This window comes from Scyliorhinus torazame, chromosome 9 (genome assembly GCF_047496885.1).
Source record: "Scyliorhinus torazame isolate Kashiwa2021f chromosome 9, sScyTor2.1, whole genome shotgun sequence".
In the NCBI taxonomy this organism is placed as follows: domain Eukaryota; kingdom Metazoa; phylum Chordata; class Chondrichthyes; order Carcharhiniformes; family Scyliorhinidae; genus Scyliorhinus; species Scyliorhinus torazame.
The window spans coordinates 229,488,892-229,508,630 of record NC_092715.1 but is presented as its reverse complement, the minus strand read 5'-3'; the positions used below and the strand labels follow the sequence as shown (position 1 = coordinate 229,508,630).

The 19,739-nt window shown below is 45.2% G+C and overlaps 1 protein-coding gene across 9 annotated transcripts in view; it reads right to left on the bottom strand.

The window, feature by feature from the left end:
* Window positions 1–19,739, bottom strand: part of zdhhc21 (zDHHC palmitoyltransferase 21) — a 248,694-nt gene that overhangs the window by 176,239 nt on the left and 52,716 nt on the right. The window lies entirely within an intron of this gene.

Genomic DNA, 19,739 nt, shown 5'->3' with positions numbered 1-19,739 from the left:
AACACATTGAGACAGTCCTAGTTGGGATCCAGTTGCTCAATAACTCATTTTAGGCCAAAGAAGTAAGAGAGCTAGAAGACTGAGCTGGAACAGCCGTCAAAGGAAACTCAGCAGTCAGAGGTTATTCATGAGGAAGACAGTGGTTGAAGGATTCTTATGACTCAATAATCACTGACATCTAGGTGGGCTGCTGAGAGAATGTGGGGATTGCTTTAGTTGTTCCGCTATTTGATAGCAACCACAGATTGCTTGTTAATTCATGTTCATTCTGAATGTTAGAGTTTAGGAGAGTTAACATTTAGTACTGAATGTTCGCATTTGTGACTTGTGTATATTCTTCTGTTTATTTAAACCCACAAACCTCAGTAAATATCTGGGATTTCAAATTTTGTCTACTTTATACCAAACGTTACGGGTCACTAACTGGATTGTAAGAGGGTAGAACAAAGAAAGGTGTAGCATATGAACAGGCTCTTCAGCCCTCCAAGCATGCGCCGACCATGATGCCTGTCTAAGCTAAAACCTTCTACACTTCCGGGATCCATATCCCCCTCTATTCCCATCCTATCCATGTATTTGTCAAGATGCCTCTTAAACATCGCGATCGTATCTGCTTCCACCACCTCCCCCGGCAACGAGTTCCATGCACTCACAATCCTCTGTGTAAAAAAACTTGCCTCACACATCCCCTCTAAACGTTGCTCCTCGCACCTTAAACCTATGTGCCCTAATAATTGACTTTTCCACCAGGGAAAAAGCTTCTGACCAGCCACTCTGTCCATGCTACTCATAATTTTGTAAACATCTATCAGTTTGCCCCTCAACCTCCATCATTCTAGTGAAAATAGTCCGGGTTTACCCAACCTCTCCTCATAGCTAATACCCTGCAGACCCGGCATCATCCTGGTGAACCTTCTCTGCACCTCTCCAAAGCCTCCACAACCTTCTCGAAGTGTGGCGACCAGAATTGTATGTAACATTCCAAGTGTGGCCGAACTAAGGTTCTGTACAGCTGCAGCATGACTTGCCAATTTTTATACTCAATGCCCCGGCCGATGAAGGCAAGCATGCCGTATGCCTACTTGACTGCCTTTTCCACCTGCGTTGCCACTTTCAGTGATCTGTGGACCTGTATGCCCAGATCTCTCTGCCTGTAAATATTCCTATGGGTTCTGCCATTACTGTATACTTCCCACCTGTATTAGACCTTCCAAAATGCATTACCTCACATTTGACCAGATTAAACTCCATCTACTATTTCTCCAAGTCTCTCACCACTCGTTATCCTGCTGCATCCTCTGACAATCCTCATCACTATCCGCAATTCCACCAACCTTTGTATCATCGGCAAACTTACTGATAAGACCAGTTATATTTTCCTCCAAATCACTTATATACACTACAAACAGCAAAGGTCCCACCTCTGATCCCTGCAGAACACCATTAGTCACAGCCCTCCATTCAGAAAAGCACCTTTCCACTGCTACCCTGGCTTCTATGACCGAGCCAGTTCTGTATCCATCTTTCCAGCTCACCTTACCTAATGTAGAGATAGTGGTTTGGTGAATACGTTGAGCTGAGTTCCATTAGCGGACAGGTGTAACTTAAAATTATGATTTTAAATGATGTACTGAGGAGCTGCATCAAGGAGAGAGATAGGAGGGGGTCAAGCATCGACCCTCAGAGATAATGATGCAGAGAGGAACAGGTTTAACTGTTTCAGAAAGCGATACAGGGGATGTGAAGAAGAACATTTTTATGCTGCTGGTAATGTTCTGGAATTTGCTGTCCATGAGGATGGTGAAAGCAGAAACTGTAAATGACTTCAAAAGGAAACTGAATGGGTATTTGAGGAAAATAGCTTGCAGGGCTACAGTAACATAGTGGGGGAAGGAGGCTGATTGGATTGCTCAAACGAGGTAGGCTAAATGGTAAGCTCTAAGCAGGAAAAGAAGATAATGCCATGTTTGACCAAAAGTGGATAGATATGAATGGTGCCAAGTGAGTACATTTGCACCCAACTGGATGATGGTGGAGAGGTGTGGAGGAGGCTGGTGTGGTCAGCCATAATAAAGACTACAGACAGGACAAGAAGGATAAGGAAGCATTATTTACCTCAGTCGCACAGGATGCTATTTCTGCCACTTGATACTTCTAGAACTTGAGAGGAAAGGAAAGCTGAAAATGGGGTGACAGTTTGCAAGGATGGTGAGTGAAAGTTTTTATTTAAGGAGCAGGCAGCAAATTAACTAACTTCATGGAACTCATTTCTATTACTGCAAATCAGCAATTCAGTTAAATTCCCAAGAACACCCCCAAAAAGCTCATTTTAACTTGGGAGTTTTTAAAATGTAGAATTCTCCTGAAGTTTGAAGAGAATTTTTGAATGTCAGGGAAATTATCTTTTCAACCGCTCAAGTAGATAAGGTATATGCACCAGACTCTCATTTGTCTGTTAAGCAATTTTCTTGTCATGATATTGGATACAAATACATTTAAAGCATTTCAAACACAAGGTAATTTCTTAATCCTTTAAACTAATTTAAGAATAAATGCAAAAATAGCAAAATGAAGAACAGGTTTAGTCAAAAAGACACCCAGGAGATAAGCAGATTTCAAGATGTTTGAAGATTGATTCTCTTGACATTAAGGTGGAGAAAGGCAACAGTCAAGCAGTTAATCAAAGTCAATGTGAAATTTTCATGCTTCTATTTAAAGTAACACCAAAAATAATAGTTTACAGCAACTTCCCCTTTTTAGATTTAACATAACTCGACTTCCACAATTTGACTTCACATATCATATCATCCTCATCCTCCAGCCCAGGAAGATAGTCACTTGCAGAGGCTACTGATGTGGGAATCTGCCTGGTGTTTCTAGCTTAGCTGCACATCTCTGAATAATGCTGGCAGTTACACAGAATTTTACAATCAGGAGCATACCTTTCAACTGCCACATGAGCTTCCTAGCACTTTAATTCATCAATCGACCCCTTTATTCCATCTCCTTCACGTCAGCCATGTTCGTAACAATCTTGGTTCCGAGTTTCAAGGTTCAAACCCCAATTCAAAGTATGGACACAAATATCAAGACAGTCGCTCCAGAGCAATACTGTTGGACGTGCTGTCTCTCGGGTGAGACATTAAAGATCCCATGGATGTATTTTAAAGAAGAACACAGGGGTTTATTCCTAGTATCCTAGCCAATATTTATCCCTCAATTATCATCACCAAAACGCTAATTATCTGGTCATTATCACATTGCTGTTTGTGGTGGTGTGCACTGCGTATTTTGATTACCATGTTTCTGACAAGTTATTACACTTCAAAAATACTTCATTGACTGTAAAGCACTTTCAGACATCCAATCATCATGAAAAGTGTTATATAAATGCAAATCTTTATTTTCTTCATATGCTTTGCATCTTCCTCTTAAAATGCATCTTTGCCATATGCCTAAACTCACGTGGAAGCACGCTCCACATTTCAACACTATCTAAATGACAACGTTTCTCTTGAATTCTTTATTGGATTTTGTAATATCCTGGCAGACAGGGGACCACCAGATGGATTAACAAATGAATGATTTATTAACGTCAGAAACTATGTACTGACAGTGAGATAAAAGCTAGTATGTTCCAAGATTCCAAACTCCTTACTGACTGGGAACCTGCTCTCCACCATCAGGATCCGCATGCTCCAGCCCAGAGGTTAGTCACAACCTACTGCCACAACCGGTAGACGCCATCTCCCTGGTCTGCACTCATCCCTGGAGCATCTCACCAAGAAGGACTCTGACGTCAGAATTTACAGTGCAGGAGGCCGTTCAGCCCATCGACTCTGCACCAGCCCTTGGAAAGAGCACCCTACTTAAGCCCACACCTTCACCCTATCCCCGTAACCCAGTAATCCCACCTAACCGTTTTTTTGGGGGACACGAAGGGCAATTTAGCATGGCCAATCCACCTAACCTGCACATCTTTGGACAGTGGGAGGAAACCGGAGCACCCGAAGGAAATCCACGCAGTCACAGGGAGAACATGCAGACTCATCACAGCCAGTGGCCCAAATCATTTCATTGACTACAGCTCTCCCTTCAACACCATAATCCCAGCCATATCAAAACTCCAAAACCTCGGATTTGGCCCCTCCATATGCAACTGGATCCTCGACTTCCTGATCCACAGACCACAATCAGTAAGGGTAAACAACACCTCCTCCACAATAGTCCTCAATGCCGGGGCACTGCAAGGCTGTGTGCCTAGCCCCCTTACTATACTCCTTATATACACACAACTGTGTGGCAAAATTCAGCTCCAATTGGTTCTACAAGTTTGCTGACGGCACAACCGTAGTGGGTCAGATTTCAAACAACGATGAATCAGAGTACAGGAGGGAGATAGAGAACTTAGTGGCATGGTGCAATGACAACAATATTTCCCTCAATATCAGCAAATCTAAGGAGCTGGCCATCGACTTCAGGAAACAAAGTGTCGTACACAGCCCTGTCTGCATCAATGGTGCTGAGGTGGACATGGTTGACCGCTTCAAATTCCTAGGTTTAACATCAGCAACAATCTGTCCTGGCCCACTCAGGTCAACGCTACAACCAAGAAAGCACAACAGCGCCTATACTTCCTCAGAAAATTAAGGAATTTCGGCATCTCCACAATGACTCCAACCAATTTTTATCGATGTACCATAGCCTGGTATTGCAATTAGTCGGCCAAAGACCGTAAGAAACTACAGAGAGTCATGAATACAGCCCAGATCATCACGCAAACCAGCCTCCCATCCATTGACTCTGTCTACACCTCCTGCTGCCTTGGGAAAGGGCAGCACAGTAGCACAGTGGTTAGCACAGTAGCTTCACAGTTCCAGGGTCCCAGGTTCGATTCCCCGCTTGGGTCACTGTCTGTACGGAGTCTGCACGTTGTCTGCTTGGGTTTCCTCCGGGTGCTCCGGTTTCCTCCTACAGTCCAAAGGTGTGCAGGTTAGGTGGACTGGCCATACTAAAATTGCCCATAGTATTCAAAAAGGTTAGGTGGGGTTACTGGGTTATGGGGATAGTGTGGGCTTAGGTGGGTTGGTCTTTCCGGTGTGGACACGATGAGCCAAATGACCTCCTTCTGCACTGTAAATTCTATGCCTATGAAAGCGAGCAGAATAGTCAAAGACCCCTCCCACCCAGGTTATTCTCTCTTCCAACCTCTTCCATCGGGCAGAAGATACAAAAGTTTGTGAACACGCACCAACAGATTCAAAAACAGCTTCATCCAGACTCCAGAATGTCCGTTTTATGGACTGAGCTGATCTTTCTATGCACCTTCTCTACAGTTGCAGCACTATATTCCATACGCTTCACCCAATGTCTTTGTCTATGTATTCTGTATGCTTCACTCGATGTACTTACATTGTATATGTCCTATGTTCTTCATGTATGGCACGATCTGCCTGGACTGTACACAGAACAACACCTTTCACTGTATCTCCGTACACTTGACAATAAATCTAAATCTAAATTGGTCGATTGACTCACATGACCATCCGAGGACCACATCCCTCCACAGTCCATGATGAACATTCACAAATAACAAAAGAACTATTTACAAAAATGTACAAGTGTCTCTTGTAGGGTCAATTGGTGAGGGGACTATTCTTTGAGAGTGACACAATTAACTGACGGATGCTTCAACAGTAGAGGTGACTGGTCTCTGGCCCTTAACAGGTTGACTCTCGACAGGTGAAGGTGCATCCATAAAAGTGGTTTCTCCAGTTCCCCTTGAAACATTACTGGCAGTACTTTAATCTGCATCATAGAACATAGAAAATACAGCACAGAACAGGCCCTTCGGCCCACGATGTTGTGCCGAACCTTTGTCCTAGATTAATCATAGATTATCATTGAATCTACAGTGCAGAAGGAGGCCATTCGGCCCCCTGAGTCTGCACCAGCTCTTGGAAAGAGCACCCTACCCAAACTCAACACCTCCACCCAACACCAAGGGCAATTTGGACATTAAGGGCAATTTATCATTGGCCAATTCACCTAACCCGCACATCTTTGGACTGTGGGAGGAAACCGGAGCACCCGGAGGAAACCCACGCAGACACGGGGAGGACGTGCAGACTCCGCACAGACAATGACCCAAGCCGAAATCGAACCTGGGACCATGGATCTGTGAAGCAATTGTGCTATCCACAATGCTACCGTGCTGCCCTTAAGAACAAATAAATCTACACTATATAATTTTCCCGTAATCCATGTACCTATCCAACAGCTGCTTGAAGGTCACTAATGTTTCCGACTCAACTACTTCCACAGGCAGTGCATTCCATGCCCCCACTACTCTCTGGGTAAAGAACCTACCTCTGATATCCCTCCTATATCTTCCACCTTTCACCTTAAATTTATGTCCCCTTGTAATGGTGTGTTCCACCTGGGGAAAAAGTCTCTGACTGTCTACTCTATCTATTCCCCTGATCATCTTATAAACCTCTATCAAGTCGCCCCTCATCCTTCTCCGCTCTAATGAGAAAAGGCCTAGCACCCTCAACCTTTCCTCGTAAGACCTACTCTCCATTCCAGGCAACATCCTGGTAAATCTTCTTTGCACCTTTTCCAGAGCTTCCACATCCTTCCTAAAATGAGGCGACCAGAACTGTACACAGTACTCCAAATGTGGCCTTACCAAAGTTTTGTACAGCTGCATCATCACCTCACTGCTCTTAAATTCAATCCCTCTGTTAATGAACGCGAGCACACCATAGGCCTTCTTCACAGCTCTATCCACTTGAGTGGCAACTTTCAAAGATGTATGAACATAGACCCCAAGGTCTCTCTGCTCCTCCACAATGCCAAGAACGCTACCGTTAACCCTGTATTCCGCATTCATATTTGTCCTTCCAAAATGGACAACCTCACACTTTTCAGGGTTAAACTCCATCTGCCACTTCTCAGCCCAGCTCTGCATCCTATCTATGTCTCTTTGCAGCCGACAACAGCCCTCCTTACTATCCACAACTCCACCAATCTTCGTATCGTCTGCAAATTTACTGACCCACCCTTCAACTCCCTCATCCAAGTCATTAATGAAAATCACAAACAGCAGAGGACCCAGAACTGATCCCTGCGGTACACCACTGGTAACTGGGATCCAGGCTGAATATTTGCCATCCACCACCACTCTCTGACTTCTATCGGTTAGCCAGTTCGTTATCCAACTGGCCAAATTTCCCACTATCCCATGCCTCCTTACTTTGTGCAGAAGCCTACCATGGGGAACTTTATCAAATGCCTTACTAAAATCCATGTACACTACATCCACTGCTTTACCTTCATCCACATGCTTGGTCACCTCCTCAAAGAATTCAATAAGATTTGTAAGGCAAGACCTACCCCTCACAAATCCGTGCTGACTATCCCTAATCAAGCAGTGTCTTTCCAGATGCTCAGAAATCCTATCCTTCAGTACCCTTTCCATTACTTTGCCTACCACCGAAGTAAGACTAACTGGCCTGTAATTCCCAGGGTTATCCCTAGTTCCTTTTTTGAACAGGGGCACGACATTCGCCACTCTCCAATCCCCTGGTACCACCCCTGTTGACAGTGAGGACGAAAAGATAATTGCCAACGGCTCTGCAATTTCATCTCTTGCTTCCCATAGAATCCTTGGATATAACCCGTCAGGCCCGGGGGACTTGTCTATCCTCAAGTTTTTCAAAATGCCCAACACATCTTCCTTCCTAACAAGTATTTCCTCGAGCTTACCAATCTGTTTCACACTGTCCTCTCCAACAATATCGCCCCTCTCATTTGTAAATACAGAAGAAAAGTACTCATTCAAGACCTCGCCTATCTCTTCAGACTCAATACACAATCTCCCGCTACTGTCCTTGATCGGACCTACCCTCGCTCTAGTCATTCTCATATTTCTCACATATGTGTAAAAGGCCTTGGGGTTTTCCTTGATCCTACCCGCCAAAGATTGTTCATGCCCTCTCTTAGCTCTCCTAATCCCTTTCTTCAGTTCCCTCCTGGCTATCTTGTATCCCTCCAATGCCCTGTCTGAACCTTGTTTCCTCAGCCTTACATAAGTCACCTTTTTCCTCTTAACAAGACATTCAACCTCTCTTGTCAACCATGGTTCCCTCACTCGACCATCTCTTCCCTGCCTGACAGGGACATACATATCAAGGACACGTAGCACCTGTTCCTTGAACAAGTTCCACATTTCACTTGTGTCCTTCCCTGCCAGCCTATGTTCCCAACTTATGCACTTCAATTCTTGTCTGACAACATCGTATTTACCCTTCCCCGCAATTGTAAACCTTGCCCTGTTGCACGTACCTATCCCTCTCCATTACTAAAGTGAAAGTCACAGAATTGTGGTCACTATCTCCAAAATGCTCCCCCACTAACAAATCTATCACTTGCCCTGGTTCATTACGCAGTACTAAATCCAATATTGCCCCTCCTCTGGTTGGACAATCTACATACTGTGTTAGAAAAGCTTCCTGGACACACTGCACAAACACCACCCCATCCAAACTATTTGATCTAAAGAGTTTCCACTCAATATTTGGGAAGTTAAAGTCGCCCATGACTACCACCCTATGACTTCTGCACCTTTCCAAAATCTGTTTCCCAATCTGTTCCTCCACATCTCTGCTACTATTGGGGGGCCTATAGAAAACTCCTAACAAGGTGACTGCTCCTTTCCTATTTCTGACTTCAACCCATACTACCTCAATAGGGTGATACTCCTCGAACTGCCTTTCTGCAGCTGTTATACTATCTCTAATTAATAATGCCACCCCCCCCCACCTCTTTTACCACCCTCCCTAATCTTATTGAAACATCTATAACCAGGGACCTCCAACAACCATTTCTGCCCCTCTTCTATCCAAGTTTCCGTGATGGCCACCACATCGTAGTCCCAAGTACCGATCCATGCCTTAAGTTCACCCACCTTATTCCTGATGCTTCTTGCGTTGAAGTATACACACTTCAACCCATTTCCGTGCCTGCAAATACTCTCCTTTGTCAGTGTTCCCTTCCCCACTGCCTCATTACATGCTTTGGCGTCCTGAATATCGGCTACCTTAGTTGCTGGACTACAAATCCGGTTCCCATTCCCCTGCCAAATTAGTTTAAACCCTCCCGAAGAGTACTAGCAAACCTCCCTCCCAGGATATTGGTGCCCCTCTGGTTCAGATGCAACCCGTCCTGCTTGTACAGGTCCCACCTTCCCCAGAATGCGCTCCAATTATCCAAATACCTGAAGCCCTCCCTCCTACACCATTCCTGCAGCCACGTGTTCAACTGCACTCTCTCCCTATTCCTAGCCTCACTATCACGTGGCACCGGCAACAAACCAGAGATGACAACTCTGTCTGTCCTGGCTTTTAACTTCCAGCCTAACTCCCTAAACTTGTTTATTACCTCCACACCCCTTTTCCTACCTATGTCGTTGGTACCAATGTGCACCACGACTTCTGGCTGCTCCCCCTCCCCCTTAAGGATCCTGAAGACACGATCCGAGACATCCCTGGCCCTGGCACCCGGGAGGCAACATACCTTCCGGGAGTCTCGCTCGCGACCACAGAATCTCCTATCTATTCCCCTAACCATTGAATCTCCTACAACTATTGCTTTTCTATTCTCCCCCCTTCCCTTCTGAGCCCCAGAGCCAGACTCAGTGCCAGAGACCTGGCCACTAGGGCCTTCCCCCGGTAGGTCATCCCCCCCAACAGCATCCAAAACGGTATACTTGTTTTGAAGGGGAACGGCCACGAGGGATCCCTGCACTGTCTGCCTGTTTGTTTTTTTCCCCCTGACTGTAACCCAGCTATTCTTGTCCTGTACCTTGGGTGTGGTTACCTCCCTGTAACTCTTCTCAATCACCCCCTCTGCCTCCCGGATGATCCGAAGTTCATCCAGCTTCAGCTCCAGTTCCCTAACACGGTCTTTGAGGAGCTGAAGTTGGGTGCACTTCCCGCAGGTATAGTCAGTGGGGACACCGGTGGTATCCCTCACCACCCACATCCTACAGGAGGAGCATGTAACTGGCCTAGCCTCCATCCCCTCTTACCTTAAAGAATATAGCTGCTGTGTGGACTAACTAGATCTCCGCCCTCCGACTCTGCTCCCAGTCAGCTACACTTCCTGTAAACACCTGGCTCTCTTTGCACTCTTTGCGGAAATGTCGGAAACAAAATGAAAGGAGCACCTTACTCCCTCCTCACCTAACTCCCTCGGTCACCAAACTCTCACTATCGCACTCAAAAAGCACCAAATTCAGCACTCCCTCGGTCACCAAACTCTCACTATCGCACTCAAAAAGCACCAAATTCAGCACTCAGTGCAAACAAAGTCTGCACTGCAGGGGATCACTTTTATACTGTGAATCTAGCCTCTGAAAAACTGGCCTAATCCAATTAACTAATTAACAAGCTCCAGCTGCAAGTGCCGAGAAGTAGAAGCCTGTTGAAAGCTGATTGAAAATTCACCTTCTTCCAAACCAAACAGCAACTTTTAAGTTAATTAACTAAATAAAAGAAAGACTAAACTTTAGATTAAAAATGAAGCCTTATACTCCCTCGGTCACCAAACTCTCACTATCGCACTCAAAAAGCACCAAATTCAGCACTCAGTGCAAACCTTCTCGCTTACTGGTCTACTCGGGTCAGGTTCTCCCTTTCGTTCTGTGAGCAGTTCTCTTTTCCTTAAGTGATAGTGTTTTAACCTTCTCCCTTGTACTTCTATCTCGTATGATACTGCACCTGTTTTGGTCACGACCGTTCCCGGGACCCAATTAGGGCCAGCACCAAAATGCTTCACATAAACTAAATCCCCACCGCAAATGTTGGCTTTCTTTGAATCGTGATGTGTTCTCTGTTCATGTTGTTTAGTCTCCACCCTCCTCGCAAAATTTGGAAATATAAGGTCCAATCACATTCTAATGTGTCTTCCTATTAGCAGCTCGATGGGTGCGGCAAACATAGTATGGTAGGCGAGTAAGAACCGGGTCAGTCTGAGTTACAAAGAGGGTGAACAGTGCTTTTTCATGGTGGCCTTGAATGTCTGAACTGCTCTCTCTGCCAACCCATTTGAAGCAGGATGATAGGGAGCAATTTGAATATGTTGAATACTGTTCGCCCTCATGAAATGGTGGAATTATTCACAGGTAAAAACTGACCCGTACTCTGAGACCAGAACCTCAGGCAACCCATGGGTGATAAAGATCTATCGCAATTTCTCTTCCATTACAGAGGAGGTCAGGGACTACATTCTGTGTATTTCCAACTATTTGGAGTGAGCATCAATGATGAGCAAGAACATGGAGCCCATAAGGGGCCAGTGAAGTCGGTTCATATTCGTACCCAAGGTTGACCTGGCCACTCACATAGAATCATAGAAGTTTACAGCATGGAAACAGGCCCTTTGGCCCAACCAGTCCATGCCGCCCAGTTTTTACCATTAAGCTAGTCCCAGTTGCCCGCACTTGGCCCATAACCCTCTATACCCATCTTACCCATGTAACTAAATGCTTTTTAAAAGACACAATTGTACCCGCCTCTACTACTACCTCTGGCAGCACATTCCAGACACTCACTACCCTCTGAGTGAAGAAATTGTCCCTCTGGGCCCTTCTGAATCTCTCCCCTCTCACCTTAAACCGATGCCCTCTAGTTTTAAACACCCCTACCTTTGGGAAAAGATGTTGACTATCTACCTTATCTATGCCCCTCATTATTTTATAGACCTCTATAAGGTCACCCCTAAGCCTCCTACACTCCAGGGAAAAAAGTCCCAGTCTATCCAGCCTCTCCTTATAACTCAAACCATCAAGTCCCGGCAACATCCTAGTAAATCTTTTCTGCACTCTTTCTAGTTTAATAATATCCTTTCTATAATAGGGTGACCAGAACTGCACACAGTATTCCAAGTGTGGCCGTACCAATGTCTTGTACAACTTCAACAAGACGTCCCAACTCCTGTATTCAATGTTCTGACCAATGAAACCAAGCATGCCGAATGCCTTCTTCACCACCCTGTCAACCTGTGACTCCACCTTCAAGGAGCTATGAACCTGTACTCCTAGATCTCTTTGTTCTATAACTCTCCCCAACACCATACCATTAACTGAGTAGGTCCTGGCCTGATTCGATCTGCCAAAATGCATCACCTCACATTTATCTAAATTAAACTCCATCTGCCATTCGTCGGCCCACTGGCCTAATTGATCAAGATCCCATTGCAATCCTAGATAACCTTCTTCACTATCCACTGTGCCACCAATCTTGGTGTCATCTGCAAACTTACTAACCATACCTCCTAAATTCTCATCCAAATCATTAATATAAATCACAAATAACAGTGGGCCCAGCACCGATCCCTGAGGCACACCACTGGTCACAGGCGTCCAGTTTGAAAAACAACCCTCTACAACCACCCTCTGTCTTCTGTCGTCCAGCCAATTTTGAATCCAATTGGCAACCTCACCCTGGATCCCGTGAGCTTTAAACTTCGGCAACAACCTACCATGCGGTACCTTGTCAAAGGCTTTGCTAAAGTCCATGTAGACAACGTCTACTGCACTGCCCTCATCTACCTTCTTGGTCATCCCTCAAAAAACTCAATCAAATTTGTGAGACATGATTTTCCACGCACAAAGCCATGCTGACTGCCCCGAATCAGTCCTTACCTCTCTAAATGCTTGTAGATCCTGTCTCTCAGAATACCTTCTAGCAACTTACCTACTACAGAAGTTAGGCTCACCGGTCTGTAGTTCCCAGGCTTTTCCCTGCTGCCCTTCTTAAACAAGGGCACAACATTCGCCACTCTCCAATCTTCAGGCACCTCACCTGTGGCTGCCGATGATTCAAATATCTCGGTTAGGGGACCCGCAATTTCCTCACTAGCCTCCCACAACATCCTGGGATACATTTCATCAGGTCCCGGGGATTTATCTACCTTGATGCGCTTTAAGACTTCCAGCACCTCCTCCTCTGTAATATGCACACTTCTCAAGACATGACTATTTATTTCCCTTAGTTTCCTAACATCCATGCCTTTCTCCACCGTGAATACCGATGAGAAATATTCATTCAGGATCTCACCCAACTCTTGTGGCTCTGCACATAGATGTCCTTGTTGATCCTTAAGAGGCCCTACTCTGTCCCTAGTTACTCTTTTTCCCTTTATGTATCTGTAGAAGCTCTTTGGATTCTCCTTTGCATTTTTTGCCAAAGCAATTTCATGTCCCCTTTTTGCCCTCCTGATTTCCCCCTTAACTCTATTTCAACAATCTCTATACTCTTCAAGGGATCCACTTGATCCCAGTTGTTTATGTACGTCATATGCCTCCTTCTTCTTTTTGACCAGAGTCTCAATATCTCGAGTCATCCAGGGTTCCCTACTTCTACAAGCCTTGCCCTTCACCGTAAAGGGAATGTGCTTACCCTGAACCCTGGTTAACACATTTTTAAAAGCCTCCCATTTACCAGCCGTCCCTTTGCCTGCCAACAGTCTCCCCCAATCTACCTCTGAAAGTTCCTGTCTGATACCATCAAAATTGGCCTTGCCCCAATTAAGAATTTTAACTCTTGGGCCAGACCTATCATTCTCCATAGCTATCTTAAAACTAATGGAGTTATGGTCACTTGTCCCAAAGTGATCCCTCACTAACACTTCTGTCACTTGCCCTTCCTTATTTCCCAAGACGAGGTCAAGTTTTGCCCCCTCTCTAGTCGGTCCATCCACATACTGAATGAGAAATTCCTCCTGAATACACTCAACAAATTTCCCTCCATCCAAGCCCCTAATGCTATGGCTGTCCCAGTCAATGTTGGGAAAGTTAAAGTCCCCTACTATTACCACCCTATTTTTCTTGCAGCTATCTGTAATCTCCTTACATATTTGCTTCTCAATTTCCCGCTGACTATTTGGGGGCCTGTAGTACAGTCCTATCAAGGTGATCTCTCCCTTCTTATTTTTCAGTTCCACCTATATAGACTCAGTGGGCGAACCCTCGGATATATCCCCTTTAAGTACTGCCGTGATGTTCTCCCTAATCAAAAACGCCACTCCCCCTCCTCTCTTACCTCCTGTTCTATCCTTTCTATAGCATCTGTACCCCGGAACATTGAGCTGCCAGTCCTGCCCCTCCCTTAGCCATGTTTCAGTCATAGCTTATAATATCCCAGTCCCATGTGCCCATGTGGTGCATTAGGGCCACAGTGCTGCTGCATTTGACACTGATCACATTGCTTGATCGGGCGGCACGATAGCACAGTGGTTAGCACTGGTGCTTCACAGCGTAATGGTTCCAGGTTCGATTCCAGGCTTGGGTCACTGACTGTGCGGAGTCTGCACGTTCTCCCAGTGTCTGCGTGGGTTTCCTCTGAGTGCTCCACTTTCCTCCCACATGTCCCGAACGACACGCTGTTAGGTATTTTTGACATTCTGAATTCTCCCTCTGTGTACCCGAACAGGTGCTGGAATGTAGCGATTAGGGGCTTTTCACAGTAACTTCATTGCAGTGTTAATATAAGCCTATTGTGCCAAGAGAGACTATTAAAGATTCTCTACGCCGACGTCCATCTCAGGCCACCACACATAACTAAAGTCATCCCAAGTGTGGCTTGTGTAAATATAGCTTCTGAGCGGGGGTGGGAACGACCAACCTAGCTCCCCATAATAATACGCTGTCTTCACAACTTACCCTGTCTTTCTTTGAAAAGGCCTCAGCAATTCAGATTTGTTATCGTAATGCCAGCCATGAAGGACCATGTTCTTGACTCGAGATAATAAAGGGTTCTTTTACGTCCAAATTTTGACCTGCTTCACCAACATTGGCAATATATCAAGGAAGTGCAAAGCAAGAACGATTTCCTGTGGTGCCAGTGAAGACGGTATACGCTTGAGGTAGGGGAAGATGGCTCAAAACATCTGTATTCGAAATGTGGGTGCCTGGCCTATGTTGAAACATACACTCGTAGGCTGCTAACAATAGAGCCCAGCTAAAGCTATGGAGGGAATGACCTTACCCTCACTAAATAACCCAAACAGGGGTTTGTGGTCGGTAACAACTATGAAATGTCATCTGTAGACGTACTGGTGGAACTTTTTGACTCCGAATATCACAGCTAGTCCCTCCTTTTCAATTTGGGACTAGGTTTATTCAGCAGTGGTCGAAGACCTTGATGCATAGGCAGTAGGCCTTTCGGTACCATCTTCCATCTCACGGGACAAAACCGCCCTGTCGGAGTTAGCAGTTTAGAACATAGACCATAGAACAGTACAGCACAGTATAGGCCCTTCGGCCCACGATGTTGTGCCGGCCATTTATCCTAATCTAAGATCAACCTAACCGACACCCCTTCAATTTACTACTGTCCATGTGCCTGTCTAAGAGTCGCTTAAATGTCCCTCATGACTCAGACGCCACCACCTCTGCTGGCAGTGTATTCCACGCACCCACCACTCTCTGTGTAAAGAACCTACTTCTGACATCTCCTCTATACCTTCCTCCATTCGCCTTAAAATTCCCCTCGTGACAGCCATTTCCGCCCTGGGGAAAAGTCTCTGGCTATCACTCTATCCATGCCTCACATCACATGACTCAAGTCACCTCTCTTCCTTCAACCTTTCTTCATAAGACATGCTCTCCAGTCCAGGCAGTATCCTGGTAAATCTCCTCTGAACCCCCTCCAAACCATCCACATCCTTCCTATAATGAGGCGACCAGAACTGGACACAATATTCCAAGTGTGGTCTAACCAGGGTTTTGTAAAGCTGCAGCAAAACCTCACGGCTCTTAAACTCAATCTCCCTGTTAATGAAAGCCAACACATCATACGCCTTCTTAACAACCCTATCAACCTGGGTGGCAACATTGAGGGATCTATGTACATGGACCCCAATGTCCCTTTGTTCCTCCACACTTCCAAGAATCCTGCCTTTAACCCTGTATTCAGCATTCAAATTCGACCTTCCAAAATGAGGTGGAGGGCTGTTGGAGGCTGCAAAGAGACATTGATAGGATGCAGAGCTGGGCCTGAAAATGGCAGATGGAGTTTAACCCTGATAAGTGCGAGGTGATTCACTTAGTTAGGACAAATGTGAATGCGGATTACAGGGTCAATGGCAGGGTTCTGAGGAATGTGGGGGAACAGAGATCTTGGGTTCATGTCCACAGATCTCTGAAGGTTGCCACTCAAGTGGATAGAGCCGTGAAGAAGGCCTATAGTGTGTTAGCGTTTATTAACAGGGGGCTTGAGTTTAAGAGCCGTGGGGTTATGCTGCAACTGTACAGGACCCTGGTGAGACCACATTTGGAGTATTGTGTGCAGTTCTGGTCACCTCACTATAGGAGGGGTGTGGAAGAATTGGAAAGGGTGCAAAGGAGATTTACCAGGATGATGCCTGGTTTGGAGCGTAGGTCTTATGAGGAAAGGTTGAGGGAGCTAGGGCTTTTCTCCTTGGAGCGGAGGAGGATGAGAGGTGACTTAATAGAGGTTTCTAAGATGATGAGGAGGATAGATAGAGTGGATGTTCAGAGACTATTTCCTCAGGTGGATGTAGCTGTTACAAGGGGGCATTACTACAAGGTTCAGGGTGAGAGATATAGGAGGGATGTCCGAGGTAGGTTCTTTACTCAGAAAGTGGTTAGGGTGTGGAATGCACTGCCTGCTGTGATAGTGGAGTCGGACACTTTAGAAACCTTCAAGCGGTTATTGGATAGGCACATGGAGCACACCAGAATGACAGGGAGTGGGATAGCTTGATCTTGGTTTCGGACAAAGCTCGGCACAACATCGAGGGCCGAAGGGCCTGTTCTGTGCTGTACTGTTCTATGTTCTATGTAATTTCCAAAAAAAAATCACTTCACATTTGTCAAGGTTGAACTCAATCTGCCACTTCTCCTGTTGTAACCTGCAACAGCCCTCAACACTATCTACAACTCCCCTAGCCTTCGTGTCATCGCCAAACTTACTAGCCCACTCTTCCATTTCCTCATCCAAGTCATTTATAAAAACCACAAAGAGCAGAGGTCCCAGAACAGATCCCAGCAGGATACCACTGGTCACCGACTTCCAGGCGGAATACTTTCCATCCAATACTACCCCCTCATGATTTTGAACACCTCTATCAAATCGCCAAAGCTGTCTGATTACTGCCTCTGTGGCATTGGCATTAGCATGCCGTCTGGAGAGATTGAAGAGCTTCCCTGAATCAAACGGAATGTTGATGCCAACTGGCGAGCCGGCATTTGGGGCGGAAAGTCCGTGAGGCCCCGTTAAGTGGACCAATTAACATGGGCCGAGCGCGACAATTCCCACTCACTAGGACACGAAGAAATTTTTCGGGAGAATCTCTCCCCAGATGTAGGGTCTCTGTAGCACAGTGGTTAACATTGTTGCTTCACAGCACCAGGGTCCTGGGTTCGATTCCCAGCTTGGGTCACTGGCTGTGTGGAGTCTGCACATTCTCCCCGTGTCTGCGGGATTTCCTCCGGGTTCTCTGGTTGCCTCCCACAAGTTCCGAAAGAAGTGCTTGTTAGGTGAATTGGACATTCTAAATTCTCCCTCAGTGTACCCGGAGTGTGGCGACTTGTGGATTCTCACAGATACCTCATTGCAGTGTTAATGTAAGCCTACTTGTGACAATAATTAAGTTTATTATTATTAAATTCATTCTACAAGCTCTAAAATGTGGTGCCCAGAATTGGACAAAATATGCACCTTGTGAGGTTGAACCAATGCTTTAGAAAAAGTTATCATTATTTTCTTGCTTTTGTTCTATATCTTTGTTTTTAAGGTGCAGGATCCAGTGTGTTTTTTTAGCTACTTTCCGAACCTGGCCTGTATCCAGGAAAAATAATCATCCAGAATTAAATACATCATCGTCCAAACGAATCTTGCTCCCATTAATAGCAAATCAAATCATTGTGTCATTGTCATTCCCTTCTTGCCAACTGCTCTTTCTCATCTCAGAGTACAGTACTGCATTCTCATTTAGACTGCTAGATTGTTGTCACATCTTTTTGCTCGGACTGCTAATATTACCACAGATCTGCCACATTACTTAAAATATTCAGAGACGTTTGGAGGAATGTTTCACATCAGATGATCCCATTTCAAAAGCTTTTCAAACAATACCGACGTGAAAATTTGTTTTTAAAAAGTCACTCGAGTGCATGGAGTATCTAGTAAAGTCACCATAGTTCCAGATGGCCATAGGCTTTGAGGGGGACTGCGAACCACCTACCTCAGATATCATATGTTAAAATGCCATTTCTGAAATAGTGGACAGTTTTCAATATAGATTCAGATGACAAAGTAATTTCAGAATATTAATATTCTTCTATATGAAGTATCTTGCATCAGTTCATATTGAATGGTACTTGCCACTGAGAAATTTATGACATGCGTTTCTATGGGAACGAACCTTTTGCATTGGGGTGGAGCACAATAACTTACCAGTTTATAGATTACAAAATAAACATGAATGCAAACACGAGTCATGCAGTTATAGGGTATTGATGTTGCACTCGTAATAACACTTCGACATCGATATATAGCTATTTCAAGTAATCAGTGGAAATGTTAAGCAACAATCAGCTCGGTGATGCAACTTCCAAGCACACTGAATTAATCAGTGCTTGTAGTTGTGCAAAGTCGAGTATAACTAAGCTCTGTGACAAGTAATATTTTTAAAATAACCCAATCGACTACTGGACCTACATCAAATTAATTTTTAACAATAAAATAATTTAAATATACTTCCTGCATTAAAAAATAGCTGCAGAGGAAGCATTCATCCTTTGTCACTAAGCTTACTTCAGGATGTAGTTGACAGCTTAACCAGGATCCGCTGGGCTTTCCACATTTACTGGTATTGAGACCAGACGCTTGGGTCTAGCTGTTGCTTCAAACTTGCTATAAAATCCTCAACAAATGACTGCTTTTTTGTTTTTGTGAAGCAAGTTCTAAACAGACTTCTGGAAAAAGATAGCTCCAGACATAAAGATCCATTTACCTTCTACTTACTTGTAATCTTTTTCAATATTGTACAGGTGTAGGTCCAAGAACAATTCACTAACTTTATACTCTGACAAGGGGCTTTGGTCATCAGCAATATGTATCAGAAATCTGGGTGAATTCAATGCATGATATCCTGACCACTTACAAGCAAGACCCTTGGCCAGAACTGCAGAATCAGTCCTCTGACATCCCCCGCCAAAATCCAAGAGCAGACAACTCTATTCATAAAACCATTCATCTCTACCACCACAGGGGATACAGGATAAGGTAGTTTCAAAAATAGGAGTGTGGGAAGGGAAGGTCTCGGAAATTTTAAAAGAGCTCATGGAGGGAACCCAGATAGGGGAGATAAAGCGTAAGTGGGAAGATGAGTTGGATAAGGAGCTCGTCTGTGGGAGGATGCTCTGAGCAGAGTCAACACATCCTCATCATGTGCCAGGCTCAGCTTGATACAATTCAAGGTGGTTCGCCGGGCACACATGACGGTGGCCCGGATGAGCAGTTTTTTGGGGGCAGAGGACATGTGTGTGAGGTGTGCAGGAGGGCTCGCAAATCATGTCCACATGTTCTGGGCATGTCCGAAGCTTAGGGGATTCTGGCAGGAATTTGCCGGTATCATATCCATGGTGCTAAAAACGAGGGTGGTGCCGAGTGCAGAGGTGGCGATCTTTGGAGTATCGCAAACCC